This window comes from Stegostoma tigrinum, chromosome 31 (assembly GCF_030684315.1).
Source record: "Stegostoma tigrinum isolate sSteTig4 chromosome 31, sSteTig4.hap1, whole genome shotgun sequence".
NCBI classification, from domain to species: Eukaryota; Metazoa; Chordata; class Chondrichthyes; order Orectolobiformes; family Stegostomatidae; genus Stegostoma; species Stegostoma tigrinum.
The window spans coordinates 21,323,690-21,341,832 of NC_081384.1; the positions used below are offsets into that span (position 1 = coordinate 21,323,690).

The 18,143-nt window shown below is 39.4% G+C and overlaps 1 protein-coding gene and 1 long non-coding RNA gene across 4 annotated transcripts in view; one reads left to right on the forward strand and one right to left on the reverse strand.

Moving 5' to 3' along the window:
• Positions 1 to 18,143, forward strand: part of LOC125466203 (neurabin-2-like) — a 211,184-nt gene that overhangs the window by 63,359 nt on the left and 129,682 nt on the right. The window lies entirely within an intron of this gene.
• LOC125466205 (uncharacterized) overlaps positions 1 to 18,143 on the reverse strand; it is a 49,041-nt gene that overhangs the window by 1,137 nt on the left and 29,761 nt on the right. The window lies entirely within an intron of this gene.

Consider the following 18,143-nt stretch of genomic DNA (forward strand, 5'->3'; position numbering starts at 1 on the left):
GTCATCTCATTGTAGACACAGTTTTTAGAAAAGTAAAGATTAATTCGTTAAATATAATGACAATAGCATAGATGTGGCTTTAATTATCTTTAATCTTTAATTAAAAAACAGACTGCTGTTTTTGTTTCAGATCTTTGGCATCCGCAGTTCTTCATTTTATTGATAAATCATGGCTTGGGGGTTTGTTCAGTATTTTAAGCCTATTAGTAAATATCCTGTCTTCTTGGCTATAGTGAACCTTGTTCATCTGTGGTTTTTCTTCCTAATGTTTGGCCAGTTGTTGCCGACGAAATGGGTTTGATCTTCTTTTTCCTGTGAAATGGCTGGTGATGCTGCTTTATTTGGCTTGTGTTCTACTCCTGGTAATGTTTCTTCCGGTCCAAAGTCTAGCCATGTGTGCAGTTGCTTGTTTTGTCACATACATGTTGTTTATGCATGACAGCCTCTTTACCTATGTCCGGTTTGTTCAGCATACTGATGTTATCTGCTTTTGAACTAAATTGACACTTTATTTCCTTTTTTTGACTCTGCATTTAGATGTGAGTTTTGCACAGATTTATCTCTGGTATTCTTGGTAACTACATTAAACCTAATTTTAACTCTGTTCAAGTGATTGCCCCTGCTTTAAATTCACTCTTAAAGCCAATGTAATTAATTACTATTGCACGTTCTTGTTTTCATCACTTAGTACATTGGCTTGTGTGCAGATGTTTGTAGCTAGAAGATGAATGACCATTATATATAGAACTGTTAATGTTTTTTTCTTTATTCATTCCTGGGATGAGGGCAAGACTGGCTTGGCAGCATTTGTTGCCCATCCTAATTGCCCAGAGGGGAGTTAAGAGCCAACCACATTACTGTGGGCCTGGAGCCACATGTAGGCCAGACCAGATAAGGATGGCTTTCTTCCCCTAAAGGGCATGGTGAAGCAGACGCGTTTTGTTTTTTCAACAATCGACAATGGATTCAGCGTCATTATTAGATTCTTAATTCCAGGTGTTTATTGAATTCAGATCTGCTGTGGTGGGATTTGAACTGGGGACACCAGAACATCATCAGTCCAATAATAATACCACGAGACGACCACCTCCCATGAGATATTGGAAAGATATTTTAGTATTGCTGTGATCTGTTATCTTCACTTCTGTGTCAGAGTTTGATAATTGGATAAGTTGGTTTGTTTGAAAAGAAAAATATGAAGATTTTGCATTCACGGCAGTTGGAGAGCTGGCATTATGGTAACTCTGCTAGACTGTTAATTGAGGGATACAAGCTATTATTGTGGGGGCATGAGATTCAATCCCATTGTGGCATTTGCACTCGATTTTAAAATCTGGAATTGAAATTTAGTCTTCATAACTGTGATGATGAGATGTTGTAAAAACCATCTAATGCATCAGTACTTGTAGTGATCATAACGAGTTCAGTCAGGTGGACCTCATAGAATCTGAGTTTCCTGATTGGATCAGGTTAACAACCCAAATCAGGGAGCCCTGGCAGATAAAAATGGGAGTGTCAGAGGCTGTCACTCTGAGAGCTGGCTTTGAGGAAGCTGGACCAGTCAAGTAGTGCGCGCGTGTGTGAATAAAGTGTGACTGGTGATGGGATACCAGCCTCTGTGGAGTTATTTCACTATTCTTTAGGGCTGGAAGCCTACTCCCTCCCTCCCTCCCTCCCTCCCTCCCTCACTTACTTACTCCAAACATAGCAATGTGGTTGATTATTAACTTTCCTTTGCTATGGTCTAGAAAATCATTCAGTTCAAAAGATAGGCAAATGCTACAACCATAGCAATGCCAATAACCCATAAACAAATATATGTTCACCTATGTTGGTGACAGTTGTCATGATAGTAGTTCTATAATTATTTGGGTCATGAGCTCTGAGGTTACGATGGTGATTCACATTCCTGGTGGTGAACCTTGGAGACTTTCAGCCTGAATTGCTCTCTGTGCCCCACTTCCTGGCACAATGACATTTGTGCCTCTAAGCCAATCTCACAAAGGCTTCCCATCTCAAAGTGAATCACCATAAAATCATATGGGTGTTGTATCCAAGTAAAACTGCTGATTTGCTATCTTTAGGTCCTAAATTAAATGGACAGTTTAGGCACAACTGTTTACAATTGAAGTTAGAATCATTACAAGAAAAGTGGACAATCCTCTTAGAGTTTTAGTAGGAAAAGCACTGGAGATGTTCAACCATTTTGGATGAAAAGTATACAGATTGTTATATTGTCCCGATTACTCCTCTTGAAGTCTTTTGAGAGATTTTTTTCTAATGTAAAAGGCATTAAGTAAATGCAAGATAACAAGATGTAGAGCTGGATGAACGCACCAGGCCAAGCAGTATCGGAGGAGCAGAAAAGCTGACATTTTGGGTCTGGACCTTCTTCAGAAATGTAAGTTGATTTTATTTGGCGTGGATGGGGTGGGTAAATCTGATGTAGCATTCTGTGCAGACGATCTGGAAGCTCTCATGATCTCATTGTGGGCAGTGTATTTGTTACAGGATAATTAGTCGGCTTGTGGAAAAACAAAAAAAAACAAGAAAAATTCCAAAGAAAATGGCTCAAAAAGAACATCAGTTGATAATAAGCCAAGGACCTGCCTCTGGCAGAGCTTATTTGGCTATTGTGCTAGCATTCTCTATGTCTGGGCCAGAAGCTCGGGTTCAAGTCCCACCTGCTCCAGAAGTTCATCATAACATGTCTGGGCAGTTTGATTAAAAATAGACACGAGACAGAATCAGAGAATTCCAACAGCGTGGAAGAAGGCCATTTGGTCCATTTGAATCTGCACTGATCCTCCAAAGAGCAGTCCACCCAGACTCCACCCCTATGCTATCTGTAAATCCTGCATTCCCATGGCTAATCTTCCTAGCCTGCACATCCCTGTCCATTGTGGACAATTTAGCATGGCCAATCCACCTAACCTGCACGTCTTTGAACAGTGAGAGGAAACCAGAGCACCTGGAGGAAGGAAACACATGCAGACACAGGGAGAATGTGCAAACTCTGCACAGATAATCGCCCAAGGGTGGAATTGTCTGGGTCCCTGATGCTGTGAGACAGCATCGCTATCCACTGAGCCACCATGCTGCCCTTGGAATTAATGGGATACAGTAGCAGAATTGCGAGGAGTGAAACATTGAGCAATGGGATTGGGGGTGCGGAGGACAGTGAGAAGTGTTGAATGGGATCACCAAGAAAGATGAACAAGGGAGGATTTTGAGGTGGGAGGTGGGCCTTTGGTAGAGCAGAAACAAGTGCAGGTTAAAGGTACGGTCATCATATTTCCAGAAAGCTAGCGGGCTGCTGTCTCACCAGATGGAGATGACGGATGATGGTTGAACCTGAGGGTCATCACACCTTAGGCAAGAGGAAGGGTTGAGATGGAGAGTCCTTCACGGTTCACGGTAACCTCATCTATTGTGGGGAATTGAACCCACACTATTGACGTCAGCCTGCATTGCAAACCAGCCTTTGAAGGGAGGCAGTAGTCAAACGGTATTATCAGCAGACTATTAAGCCAGGAGGTTGGCTAATGTTATAGGGAGCCAGGTTTGAATCCCACCATGGCAGAATTTGGATTCTGTTAAAAAAGAATCTGGAATTAAGAATATACTCATGACCGTGAAACTAATACCAATTGTTGGAAAAACCCAACTTGCTTACTTATGTGACTTCAGACCCACAGAAGTATGGTTGACTGTCAGCAACCCTCTGAAATAGCCGAGCAAGCCATTCAGTTCACGGCAGCTAGGGATGAGCATTAAATGCTGACCTGCCAGTGACCCCCATGTCCCAGGAGTGCATTAAAAAAATCCAGCCGCTGAGCTAAGAGCAGAAACATTGAATAAGGGTAGAATGAAGTCAGCTGGAATTGAAATGGCAGTTTCTAAAATCCCAAGAGCTGCTTTTTAGTGCTGACGACTGACTGATAACATTGATCAATTTGTTCATGAGAAGGGAAAGTGGAAAATGCCACTGGTAATTAATTTCAGAAAGAGAACAGCAAAGATATATGGTTATAGCAGAGGGTGACTCCTCATGGAATAGGAAGGAAAAATTTAGTTAGAGACATGAATATTTTCATAAAATATAAATAAAGATTTGTATGGAATTAAATGTTCCAATCCTTTGTCTAAAACCATAGTGGACACAGATGCAAAGGCTGATCGGCATTTATTTCTGTTACATATTACCTGGTGGAGGCATTGTAAAGGTTATAAGAACGTCATTGAGTTGTTGTACCAGCCCAAAAAAAAGTTACCATCTATTACCCTGTTCATTGCATTCTTTTAAGTAGCTCATTCTATCTCATCGGTTTTCAGTCTTAGCTCATATGGTTAATCAACAATTTGCATTGCATTCAATGTAAAGATGGAAGTTGTGATTAAATGAGTCAATTGTATAACTGAAAGCAAGATGCCCCATTCACCTGAATAAATTAGAATACGTTAAGGATGGTTGCTATAGTAAGACAGTTACAATTGCAATCTTAAACGTAACAATTAATTTCAGAGAATAAGTGCAGTTTGTGCCTGGCTAAGTTGCTTGCTGTTTGCCTGTCCTTGTAGAAGCAATATTGATCTGTTTAGTCATTATAAACAACAATTTTGGACTTGACTGGGAGAAGCAGGAAAGGTGGTGCACAGTACGAAATGTAATGTGGCTAGCCAGCGTACCTTTTCTCCAGCTCCATCTTATCTAGGGTATTTATTGCATGCAGCAGATAATCGACCTTTACTTGGATAAATGGACTAATGCTTTAAAGATTAAAAAAAGATTGAATGGCACTTGTTTACTGGGAATGTTCAGTCAGCCTCCACGTTTGTACAGGCTGCAAACTCCAGTTAGGTATCTAGCAGCAGCTTTCTATGTAAGCATGGGACCTAGAATTTTCAGGCAAGCTTTGAGGCCTAACTTACTCACCTGCTTGCAGCAGAAGGAGGAGGCCATCCTGTTGAGTGGAAAACCTTATTGAATGAGTGCCTTCCCCATGGTGTGAATTCTGAAATGCATTTGAGCCTGATGATGGGATTGTGACCATACTGTCCCTTTTAAGAGATGTGTTCGGTTCTTGCAGAGCAGTTTTGCCACAGTGGTGCTGAAATACCTCCTTTTTCTCAGGTAGTTGGTAAACAGCTTGGAGTTCTCCCTGGGTGTTTGAATGAGTCAAAATAATCATGAGTGGATGGGGTCAGGTTCACACAGACCAAAGAAAACAACTCTAGTTTTGTTTGCAGTTGGTTGGTGGTGTTTTTCTGGCTGCTGGGCCTTAAAGTTTGAGTTCCCTGCTGCTAGAGTGAAGTCTTATGCAGTGAGGCTTCCTCTTAAAAATCAGAGGAGCAAATTGTTCTTTTGGAAATAACAAGGTGTAGAGATGGATGAACACAGCAGGCCGAGCAACATCAGAGGAGCAGGAAAGCTGATGTTTCGGGTCTAGACCCTTCTTCAGAAAATGTTTCTTTTGGAGTTTATTTCTACTGGACTGGAGAGTGACAGCATGTGACAATCATAACTGTTGCTGAATTTTGTCCAGGCTGTGTTTATGGAATGCTGACTCCATTGGAAAAGTTGATGGTTCGTGGTTAAATAAGAAATTACCTTATTGAAATGCTTAACAAGGTAAAGTTATTGTAATGAAATCTTCCTTTTTGTCATATTTTAATTATGTTGTAAGAATAAATTGTGTGTTTACTAAAATGCAATGGTAGACCAATCAATTCATATCTGGAACACAATGCCTGAAAGTTGCCTTTAGAAAAATCTAAAAGTCTAGGCTGCCTCCTTAATATACTTTGGAGGTCTGGCCTGATCCATAACAGGATTCAGTATCCCACAAAGAAAATCCAGCCGGACATTTACAACTTTATCATATTTTTTGTCAACAATGCACGTACAATAAGTGATTTGCTGGACAGTGTTGAGAGTTATGTATGTAACCACATAAACAGCAATGAAATGAAGAGCCAATTAATTTGGCCTTGCGATGAAGTGAAGAGTTATTCTCAGACTGCTATATCAATTCATAGGATTTTTACTGTCTGGCCACCTCAACACTGGGCAGCAATGTCTTCTCTGAAGAAAGATTTCTCAATATTCTAAGTGCTCTTACAGAACTGTAGTAGAGTGGGTAAGATTGAGCTTAAATTGTTGGAATGAATTTCAAGTATATAACCTCTGGGGGGTATTTCTGATAATCTCCAGTGAATTAATCAAAATAAGCAAGCATGAAATGTAGGTTTTTGAATTAACCTTTGGCCCATTCATATTTAGCTCAGAGCTAAAGCAGATGTTGGGCTTCAAGCTTTTCATATCAATCCCTTTGCTGTTCAATCATCCTCATCCTTAAAGTGAGATTCTGATGTGAGAAATTCCACTATTATGATAACAGCTACTTGTTCCTATAAATCTGATTAGGATTAATAGTATGAGCTGGCTGTCTGTATATAAAGTAGCTAAGCAGAAAGTAGGAGGGTTGAATGCTAAAGGGGACAAGTTGAAGGAAATCATAAGATTGTGGGGAGCAAGTAACATGGACCACCTTGCAACTGAATTTGGAGTAAGACAGGAAGGGAAATGTGATAGATGTTTGTTTGGATTTTTAGAACACATTTGACGGGGTTCCACAGAAAAGACTGATTAATTAAATTAAGGCTTTTAGAATAAGATGGTCATCTGTAATTTTGATTTTAAAATTTGGCTAAATGATAGAAAGTAGGAAATTCTAGTAGATGGTTATTTTTGATCTGGTGGGTACTGGGACAGTGCTGATTCCTAAAGGTTAGTGTTTAAAAATGGGATATGCAGTAAAATTTCAAACTTTCATGATAATACCAACTTTGGAAAAGTGACAAACACTGAGGATGATACATAATGCCTTCATAACTAGACATAGGTAAATGTGCAATGGATGGAATTTAATGCAGAGTAGTGCGAGGTGATTCATTTTAACAGGAGGGGTGGGGAGAGGTGATATAGACTTAATGGCATAATTTTAAAAATTGATCAGTACAGAAAGAGCTGGAAGTAGAATCTTTGAAGCTGGCAGGATGAAATGGGAGTGTGGTTAGCAAAGCGCATGGGATCTTGGACTTCATGAACTTTTAGGGATCTTTTTCTTTAGAAATTCATGGGTACAAAAGCAAGAAAGTTATCCTGAACTGTTAATAAAATGCTATTAGACCATCAGTAGAGTTCTACATCTAGGACTGTTCACTAAACTTTTGAAAAGATGTGAAGGCCTTTGAAAGAATGCAGAGGAGGCTGGTTCCAATAATAGGAGATTGTTTTAGTTACAAGATTGGGTTGGAAAGAATGGTATTATTCTTCTAGGACCAAACGAAACTGGGGCAAGATTTGTTAGATGTGTACTGGATTATGAGACAAGGAAAACCTCTTCCTCTTAACTGATTGTACAAGGACCAAGAGACACACATTTAAAGTTTTGGACAAGAGATGCAGAGGGAAGTGTGAGGAAGAACTTTGTTGACTAAGAACTAGACTTAAAATTAGATAGCACACTGGAGCTGGAAGAACACAGCAAGCCAGGCAGCATCAGAGAAGTAGGAAAGCTGACATTTCACGTTGGGACCTCTCTGCAGAAATGTTTCTTAAGAAGGGTCCCGACCCAAAACGTCAGCTTTCCTACTCCTCTGCTGCCTGGCTTGCTGTGTTCCTTCAGCTCCACAGTGTGTTATCTCTGACTCCAGCATCGGCAGTTCTTACTATCTCTTAGACTTAAATTGGTTCTTTTTATGCCGCAATTCTGCCTGAAAATTGCTGTGTTGTTTGATAGCAGTATTGGGAGTGTAATGTATGTGAGCATCTAAGATTCAGTTATCCCAGTTAATCTGCCAATCCCCATGAATTGTTTCATCCTCACTTTATTAATAAATCCACATTAAATTTCTGTTTAAACAATAAGAAGCCATAGTTCACCAAGGTTTTTTTTTGGGTTCCTTGATATTTTGGTACAGATCCATAGAGATATTCCGATGAAGTAGTTCTACTTTTCACCATAGCAAGTGTTAATGACCTGGCACTCCCTGACCACCAAGGTGGTAGATGCCAAAGTGATCACTGATCCAAAAAGGGAATTGGATATGCATTTGAAAGAACTAAAATTACAGAGCTAAAGTGTGGGGAGGCGAGACGGACTAGAGTGCCCCTTAGGGAAATGGCATGGGCTCCATGTGCCAAATGGCTTTCTTCTGTACCATAAATGGCTCTTAGACATAAAAGAAAAATACTGAAAAGGATTTTGTTGCAAAAAATCAATTCAGTACTAACCTCAGAGTTACTTTTTCTTACAGTTTGTGGGTCTGCAGCTTCTGAAAGATGGAATCCAACATCCTCTGAACCTGGCTGCCAAGTTAGCTTGCTAAGGATATTAAAAGTGTTTGTGCCAAAATATGTTGTACTTGGAAGAAATCTAAGTGGTATTTAGTGAGTTAGCTGACCTTACGCAAATACTGCATTGGTCCCTACAAAATGCATGTCCAAATCCTGGGATAATTTTCATGTGTTATATCGAAAGGGCAAGAGCTGTGTTAATGACAATCTGAACCGTTATAGTGTTTAAAAAACATACAATGAGAATGGAATGGTAAACAATTTTGAGGGTTACCTTACAAAATTGCTCCTTTTAGAGACTCCTGAATAAATCTTTTAAAGTAAGAAGTTTAGATTAAATTAAGAACAAAAACAAGTTGCTGAAAAAGCTCACCAGGCCTGGCAGCATCTGTGGAGAAAAAAAATCAGAGTTAATGTTTCAGGTCCGGTGACCCTTCCTCAGAACATTTCAGGTCACTGGAACCGAAACATTAACTGATTTTTTTTTTCCTCCACAGATGCTGCCACACCTGCTGAGCTTTTCCAACAACTTCTGTTTTTGTTCCTGATTTACAGCATCCACAACTATTTTGTTTTTTCTTTAGATTAAATTAGTTCTTTTTATGCAGTGTTGTTTGCTACCTGTATTGGAGTGTAATATTTGTGAGTATGTAAGATTTGGTAAGCCCAATTTATCTGCCAATATCTTTGAATGCCCTTTCATCTTTTCTTTATTAATAAATCCATCTTAAATTGTTGTGTGTACAATGAAAGGCTATAGCTCCTCAAGGACTTTTCTAGTTCCTTGATATTTTGGTATACATCCATAATGATGTTTCAGTGAAATTGTTCTACTTTTCATCAATTATTAATTGAGCTAAATTCTTTACATATCTTGTGGAAGGGGGTTGGGGGAGCTGCTATAAAGTAAGCTTTAAGTTTTGGCCAGCCTTTATAAAAGCAATATTCGTGCATATTATGTGATGTGTTACTGCAATTTTCAGACTAGGCAGATAATTACATGACACCATGATATGTGATACTCTGATTTAAAGATATCCATCTTGCTTTATTCACCCTGTCAGTGCCATGGAGCCAATACAATGTGTTCAGTTGTGGCTACGTAACATACGGTAACATAAATAAGCATAGAACCCACTCTACAGCCCTTTTTGACTATAACCCTTACCCAGAGTAGACAGGGAGAAACTGTTCCCACTCATAAAAGGATCAAGACCCAGGGGGCCCTGATTTAAAGTGATTTGTAACATAATCAATGGTGAGGTGAGGAAAAAAAGGCTTTTTCATACATTAAGTTGTTAGGGTAGGGGGTTGATTTAGCTCAGTTGGCTGGACAGCTGGTTTGCAATGTAGAGTGACATGAACAGTGTGGATTCAATTCCTCAGGTTGCCATGAAGGATTCAGTTTCTCAACCTCCCCTCACCTGATACAGAGTGACCCTCGGGATAAACCATGCCCTGTGAGCTGTAACACTATGGCAACTTTACCTTGTGCTTGGTTATGAAATGCACTGGCTGGCAGTGTGGTGGAGGCATTCAAGAGTGTATTGGAGGATTATTTGGATGGGAATAATGTGCAAGGATATGGGGAAAAAGCAGGAGACTGGGAGTCAGTAAATGCGGCTTATTTGAGGAGCTGGTGCAGACATGATATGCCAAGTGTCTACCTTCTGTGCTGTGCTACGTTAGTTGACATATAGGCAGTAGTGGCTGATTTACACTAAGGTAGATAATCAACACTTTCTCATCTGTTTTGAATGAAACTATACATTCATTGTTTCAAAAAGTTTTTCTCCATACATTCTAGCAAACTGGCAAATTACAAGTTTTGAGGTATTTTTTTCTTTAGTCTAAATAAAAAAAACAAACATATTAATACAGTTGTGAAATTACAAAGAGGAACTGAATTAATCAAAATTTGTAATGAAAGAGAGATAAAAAGAGGATTATTTGAAATAACCAAGGAATAAACTAGGGGAGTGAGGATATTAAGGCCGATCATGATAAACTGAGCACTTCTATCTGTTGCATTGGAGTGGGGTGAGATTCCAGTCAATAAGGCCTTTAAAAAGTATCATAAAAGGTCATTTAATTCCAATAAAAAAAATGATTTTATAAAAGTCCATCCAGAGTAGCCAAAGTGAAGAACTGGTACATATTATCTGCAGATTCCGGTGTATATTCATTAATTCTGGAATGATAGGATGCAAGTACATGTATATAATATTTATCCTGTTTATTTCTTTCACCCATTGCATGCCAGGTTTAGCAGGCCATTGCTAATACTGTTAGAAAGCCAACTGCTAGTGGATTTGTTACTGAAATTTGATGCTAAGTCTTCAGATACTGATGAAATTCACATCTTCACTATTTTGCAAAGTTGGTAGTAATAGAAAGACAGTTATGGTCATTGAAACAGTGGATGGATGAACGCCACTGAATGTTTAATTATCAAGGAGATGAAGGGTAACGGGGAGAAAGCAGGAGAATGGGGTTGAGGAAATTATCACCATGATTGAATGGCAGAACAGACTTAATAGGCCAAATTGCCTAATTTCTGCTCCTATGTCTTATAATCTTATGGTTTTAAGCAAGTTGGTAACAACAGCGTAAGAGCATTTTGATTGTTGCATGTTTCTTCCATCTTGCCAGAATATCACATCCTCACCCTTAAAGAAATTCTAAGTGCTCAATTGTGAAAGAACATACAAAATGCTCAATTATGTAAAAAAAACAGGTAAGAACAACAGTTGAGCATTCATCTTATTAAAGATGGCATCTTTCATCATTCAACAGTTATACTTTGCAAACTGTTTCCAGACCTGAAAACTCTTGAATTTTCCTTAATGGAGCATAGTTGGAGTGTTGTGTTTGGTGTGATACATCATGTTGGAAACAAAATACCTTTTGATAAAAATCACTGATGAGTCACCATAGTGTTGTTAATGGAGTAATAACATGACAGAATTTCCGTTTCAGTAAAGTATTACAGTATATATGAGAGGCAAAAGATAATTATAAGTTACAGGCATATTTTTTGGAAGAATGCTTTAAACGAAATAAACATCTGATTGCATTGAACATTCCTTTATCCAGTCCGTTATAGCAAAAAAGATGCAAGCTGGGTGTTGACTGTGTGTTGGATATTCATTTCTATCATTGTTATCGGATGTTGATGTCTAGATAAACTAGAATTAAACCAGTTAGAATAAGAAAGCCAATTTTGCTTTGATTTCGTCTTTTACGTTTAACTTGAGAAGGGAATCAGAAAAGATGTTTCTTCATGAATCTGTCCCTTGTTCAGTTGGAGAATAGTAGATGTGGGAAAGAGTTCTAATGTTGCAGTGGCCTAGGACAAGGTGCATTTGTAGTAAGTCCTGAAGTCATGTTGACCAACGAGGTCCCTGTCTTAGTAGGGGAGGTGATAGAAGTGTTGTAATTGCAGGGTGGAAAGTTATTTAGAGAACTGCCCTACTTTTCACTGTGGTGAACAGAAATAAGGCTTGGTTTCAGGGTGGTACAGAATACTGCAGATAAATAGGTTGTGCAGTGTTTTATATTTTAGGAATGTATTTAAGTGTCTTTTACAGATGTAGAAAAGGTGAATTTGAAATATTTCTCAATAGCTAAAAGGGCAGAATTTAAAGTTTTATCGTTGTTGGATATGGATCTCAAAGGGCTAATACAGAGGAGTGCAATACATAACACTGACAGTGTTACGTGGACTTGTGGTAGAACAATAGGGTCTCTTAAGAGTGAAATATAACATCTGGTCCATCCTCAAAGTTTCTATAACAATTTCCATCAGATCAATGTAACCTGGAAATGGTTGCTATTGTGCAATAAATATCATGTTAGAGGAAACTCACCCCCTGGCCTAACACAAGACCAAACAAGCCCAATAGTTTCATACACTTAAAGATGGTGGCAGCAAATGTCACAATGAGCAGCTGCTCATGCAGCAGAGTGAGCTGGCATACCTATACATCATTGTCTTTGGAAGTAGGAAGTCAAGATTTAGTTTTGTAGGTTGACAAGCTCCTGCTTTCATGTGCTTCTGTCACAGACAAGCTAGAAGCAGTTGTGGCTGCCTGCCTGTGACTGGTGGGATTACATGGAAATTGGAACAATTGAACAGGCAATTTTATGAAAGATGCATGGTCTCCACTGCTTTGTCATTCAGCTCCTGTCCCCCAGTCTCAGAGAAAATAGCCTCACGGTAGGAAGTCAGTATCTTCTTAAAGCTCAGGTTGTGAAGGAGCTTGGCAGAAGTAAATGGCAAGTATTGCCTGTCCATACCACAGCTAAGCACTGAGCTCTGAAACAATGGAAATATCTCATCTCATTTTAATGTCTGGCTGCAATTCGTCATGCATGAATGGTAGCTGCATTGCCTTTATACTGCTCATCCAGTCTGGCCCACTGCAGTACCCTCTATGGTCTCACAGTTGGGGTGGCTTACCTCCTTTTGGAGTTGCCCTTAATGTCCTCTACTTCTGCTTTGAGCACTAATTTCCCTATCCTTAATTGGATGGGGAACAGAGAGACAGTCTCTTAATCTCTACCTGCGTACCAGCAAGGTCCAAGTTTAAGTCCCACCTGGTCCAGAGTCATGTAACACATCTCTGAATAGAATGCTTAAAAATATCTAAAGTACTGGATTATGGTAGGATGGCCAGAGTGCAAAGACTACTTTTGCAAAGGGTTCTTTAAACACCAGACCAATTTAATTGATTGTCTGCCAACGGGGAGGGAATCTGTTATTTCACTCCTGCAGGGCAAACTTTCTGGAAGTCCATCCATTTGGAGCTAACGTCCGGTGGTAGCGAGCAGCTCGCTTCCATCACACTTGCAATCCTCCTGACATAATGTATAGCCCCAGAGTTACCCTGTGACTTCCTTCCATATGTTTTGTTTCTCACTTAACAGTCAGTGAGAGATGCACAGGCGAAACCCTGTTATTGATCTCACTGATTTTCCCACAGCAGGAACTTCATGGCCGGATCCATATTCCATTACCACAACGCTGAACACAGTATATTGCCAAACAGTGAGACTGTTGACTGTTGTCCCGCCATCTATTGAAACTTGAGCAGCAAGTTCAATCTTGTAATAAGCCTGGAATGGCTGCCATTCTCAACTAAATATGGTTCCGCAAGTCATTCAATATTTTTGAGAGCAAGCAGGTAGGTGCAATCAACCTTAGGCTGTTTTTAAGAGCAAAATTCTAATCTAACCATTCCTACTTGCAGCTAATAATACTTACAACTGATAATGTAAAATACTATTTGCGTTACAAAATTCCGAGATATCCGACAGTTTGAAAGTCACGCAGCAAAGAGAAACTAATGCCAAAAACAGATGATCAAATTGGTTGAATAAGTAACATTGAACAGACAACAAGAGGTTCGTTATCTGAATTCTCCATCCAAATGCAGCATGTAAATATCACATCCCATTTCAAAAATTTAATTGGTACTGAATATTAGCAAGAAATAATGGCACATTTGAGAAGTCTGATCACTTTTGTCTGCAGTGCAAGTTTTTTTTTCCCATTGCCATTCCCCAGACTGCATTATTGAATGAGTTGTGTTTAAAGATTTACTGACTGAATCCGATCCAAGGGTGGCATTGCATGACATACTGGTTGTGTATTTATCATGATTCAGCTCCATATTTTTACAAGCCTTTGCTTGTATGCAGAAAATAATTGTGAATTCCCCACTTATGGTAATGTGGCAAAGACAGCATTACCAGTTACCACGCAGAATATTTCATACACAGCAAACTTTGCTTTGGTATCACATCTGCATTTCCTCGTATTTAAATCTTTAATAAATCATTATCATTAAACTCAGCTTTGCCAGCCCATTATTCCAACTCTATTTTCAAATTCCCTTAACAAGCAAGACATAAAAAGATCCAATCTGTTTGCCATTGTAGAATCACTTTTACAAATGGCAGTGGTTAAATTTCATTGTCAGGCATGTGATATTTTTGGGGAGCACGGTTATAGTATATTGGGCAGCTTATTAAAATGCACATCCAAAAACACTGATGGAGCCAAGTTGAGTTTGAAGATGCCATCAGTAGTCTCTTGGATCTTTTGAACACAGCTGTGTCATCACCTGCATCAGTTGTTTGGAGATGGAACCATATGATGTTTATAGCTTTGGGTTTAGCCACTATTCTCTTTAATATTGTCCTAAGACCTATTAGGTTCACAGCTTTTCCAACTTTACCAACTCTTGGTGACACCAAGAAACCCATTGCATGGTGATGCTTTTCTTCTGTACATAAATAGAATGGTCAAGGCTCTGACATCCACTATGATCAGAAAGATCCGTGATGTCAGTCCTCAGGCTTTCTGCTTCCCAGTGCACTTGCTGGAGCTTTCTTGCACTGTCAATATCATTGTTTTGCAAGTTGCCAATTTCTGTTCTCTGCAATGTAAGTATACATATGATCGACCAGAGGCACCTTGCTGTAATGAGGTCAGACATTCCTTGTCGGAATGCGATTCTCCCATGTCGTCACATGTCTGTCCCACCCCATCCAGCACATCTATCTGCTGCCTAATCCCAAGGGTGTCAACTAACATCTTCATTTGGGAGTTGGGACGTGGTGTTGCAGCTGTACAGAACATTGGTTAGGCCATTATTGGAATACTGTGTGCAATTCTGGTCTCCCTGCTATAGGAAGGATATTGTGAAACTTGAAAGGCTTCAGAAGAGACGTTGAATTGGCTGGGGTTATATTCGCTGAAGGGTGAACTTTATAGAGGTTTATAAATCATGAGTGGCATGGATAGGGTGAATAAACAAGGTCTTTTTCCCAGGGTTGGGGGAGTCCAAACCTAGGGGGCATAGGTTTAAGGTGAGGGGAAAGATTTAAAAGGGATCTAATGGGTACCTTTTTCACAAAGGTGCATGTTTGGGATGAAGTGGTGGAGGCTGGTACAGTTATAACATTTAAAAGGCATCTGGATGGGAATGTGCATAGGAATGGTTTAGGGGGATATGGGCCAAATGCTGGCAAACGGGACTAGATTAATTTAGGATATCTGGTCGGCATGGATGGGCTAGACCGAAGGGTCTGTTTCCTTGCCATATATCTCAATGACTTGTACACTAGCCAACATTTGATCAGTGCCAGATTGGCTGATTGTGTCGAGGGTTGTTACTTAATACCAGGATGTAACACTGGCATCCTTCAAGTGGGTGTTCACTAGTCTGTGAGGTTAGCAGCCCATTGATGAGACTTTTCATCTTTCAGGGATTCCAGAAATCTCTTCACAGGCAAGTCTGCTAAGGTAATTTAGTCACTGACCATGAGTCAGGTTGTGCCGAGATACTTGGCACTAAGAGCAGGGTTTTTTTTACCCCCCAAGACCTGACCCATGAATCAAAATTTAGAATGCAGTAAGAATTAGCTGTAGTCCTTGGGTTTGAGCTCAGTCTTCTGATTGAGAGTCAGATTTTCTGATACATAACTTACCAACCTTGTGGTTGCTAATGGCCAATAACAAGTTCTTCTAAAGTTAATTTAAAAAGCACTAAAAAGAACACAGTGGATATTAACGACCACAAGGCTAGCACTTTTAATTTTTTTAAATATTTGATGCTCAGTCAAAACTCTGAGCTCATGATGCCAATACTTAAACTCCTTTCAAAAATTTACAAAAGGTTTTGGCAGTTTGGACAAAGAAGTGTTCAAATTTGGTCTTCAGTGAAATCAAGATCAGAAGCTTGTGATTGACCAGTTCCTTCTGTTTAACCCATGTTGCTAGTGTTCATGAGCAGTAGTTAAGGAAAGTAAATTACCCCAGCTTCCTGATACTGAACTATACACAAATACAAATGATCCCCAATTTTATGTTTCCGTTCTCAGTTTACATTGGAAGTTCACAGTGTCTTATGCTTCCACAGTTTAAGAGTCTTAATCGGGAGGAACAATGTTAACTAATCATACGTGGATTATTCAGATTAGCTTCAAGTAGCACAAGAACATAGAACATTACAGCGAAGTACAGGCCGTTCGGCCCTCTGTTGCGCTGACCTGTGAAACCAAACTGAAGCCCATCTAACCTACACTATTCCATTATCATCCATATGTTTATCCAATGACCATTTAAATGCCCTTAAACTTGGCGAGGCTACTACTGTTGCAGGCAGGGCGTTCCACACCCTTGAGGGAGAAACCTCGATACAAAAAAGAGCTTCGCATTTTGCTGTCCGTAAACAGCAGATGATGAGAAGGGTGAGGAACAGAACAAGCAGAAAAATGAAATGATTGAGTTATTTGAAGTTCACCGATCAACACACCCCCTTCAATGATGCTTTGACATAGTGCTGTGTTTTTGCTTGATTGTTACCGATGTAAATATACTTTACCAGATAATGTAACATTAGCAGGCATCTCATGGCACAACTTAGTGTCTCTTAATCATGTGGTTTTGCAGTTATGACTCAGCTAATAAATACATACTTCCCTGTGTACAGTTGAAAACTACAATGACAAATGGTATCCTGCTGTATCCATCGTGAAAAAATAGAACATTTCAGGAAATTACACCCCTGGAGCTGCACAAATTACATCTGTTGACCTTATATACCCTGTACGAATGCTATTTTGTGCTGTCTTTCTCAAACCGTGGCTGATTATTAGCTTTTTGCATCTGCATAAAGAGCTTATCTGGTTCAGTTGCAACTGTTTTGATTACTGATCGCCCTCATGTTGTGCAGTGGTCAGTCAAGATGAAGAGCCACTTGGTTTTGAGAACATATGATGTTGATCTCATACTGTCTCTTTAGTTTCTGGAAGTGGAGGAGCCAGGAATCAGGGACTGGACTTTTTGCACCATCAAAGAATTTGTTTCAGTGAAAACAAAACAAATTTGATTCCTGAGGTGGCATTATTAGGAAGTTAGACCAGAGATTACACTTCTTCATGCATCCATTTTGCTGAAAGCTGTTCAGACAGAAATTTCCTATCAGTCTCATTGATATAATTGTATTGAGAGAAGTGCTGAATTAATTACCATACATTCATCCTGAGTATGAAAATTAAAGTTTCAAACCAAATGACTACCATTTATGCACATTCACTTCCATCTGCTTAGGAATATGCAGTCATTAGAAGTTTTTTTTTATACCTTACTTTTACTGATGCTATAAAAATGTGTTCAGAGAAACAAAACAGAGCAGACTTCTGCCAAGATACGTTTTAAAAAGTAGGATCGGCTGTCCTTCCCTCTGTCCGTTGATAATGACTGTCATTATCCAGTCGTTTCAACTTGTAGATTCACACTTCCTATTTGGAGACTTTCACGAGAGCTGCAGGGAGATGAACATGAACCTCACAGCAAAAGCCAGCCCCAGTAATTTCAGATTGGCCTACATTGTGAGCCAGCCTGAGTTCACTGTTTCCTATTTCAGTGAATGGAAAGCATTGTTCTGAAAACGGTAGTCTCTGACATTTGCATTTAGTGTGCAGAAGGCATGTTTGGGTGCAGCCCAATGCTGCTTTTCATTTTGTTTGAACTGACTTTGTCCAAGAAGATGCAGCCATTTATTTTGAATGCTCCTGTTTTGCTAAAATCCTATGTTTATTCAAAGAGGTTATTTTGAATTCAGGGAGGGATGTGGGGAATTACACGTCTTTGAAATTCATTGTACTCAGTTTCTTCTTACAGACAGTTTCTTTTTGATCTAATTCTTTTAGTCTTTTTTTTCCTTGGAACGTTCCATTTCCCTGGCCAAATGTTTTTAATTGCGCATTG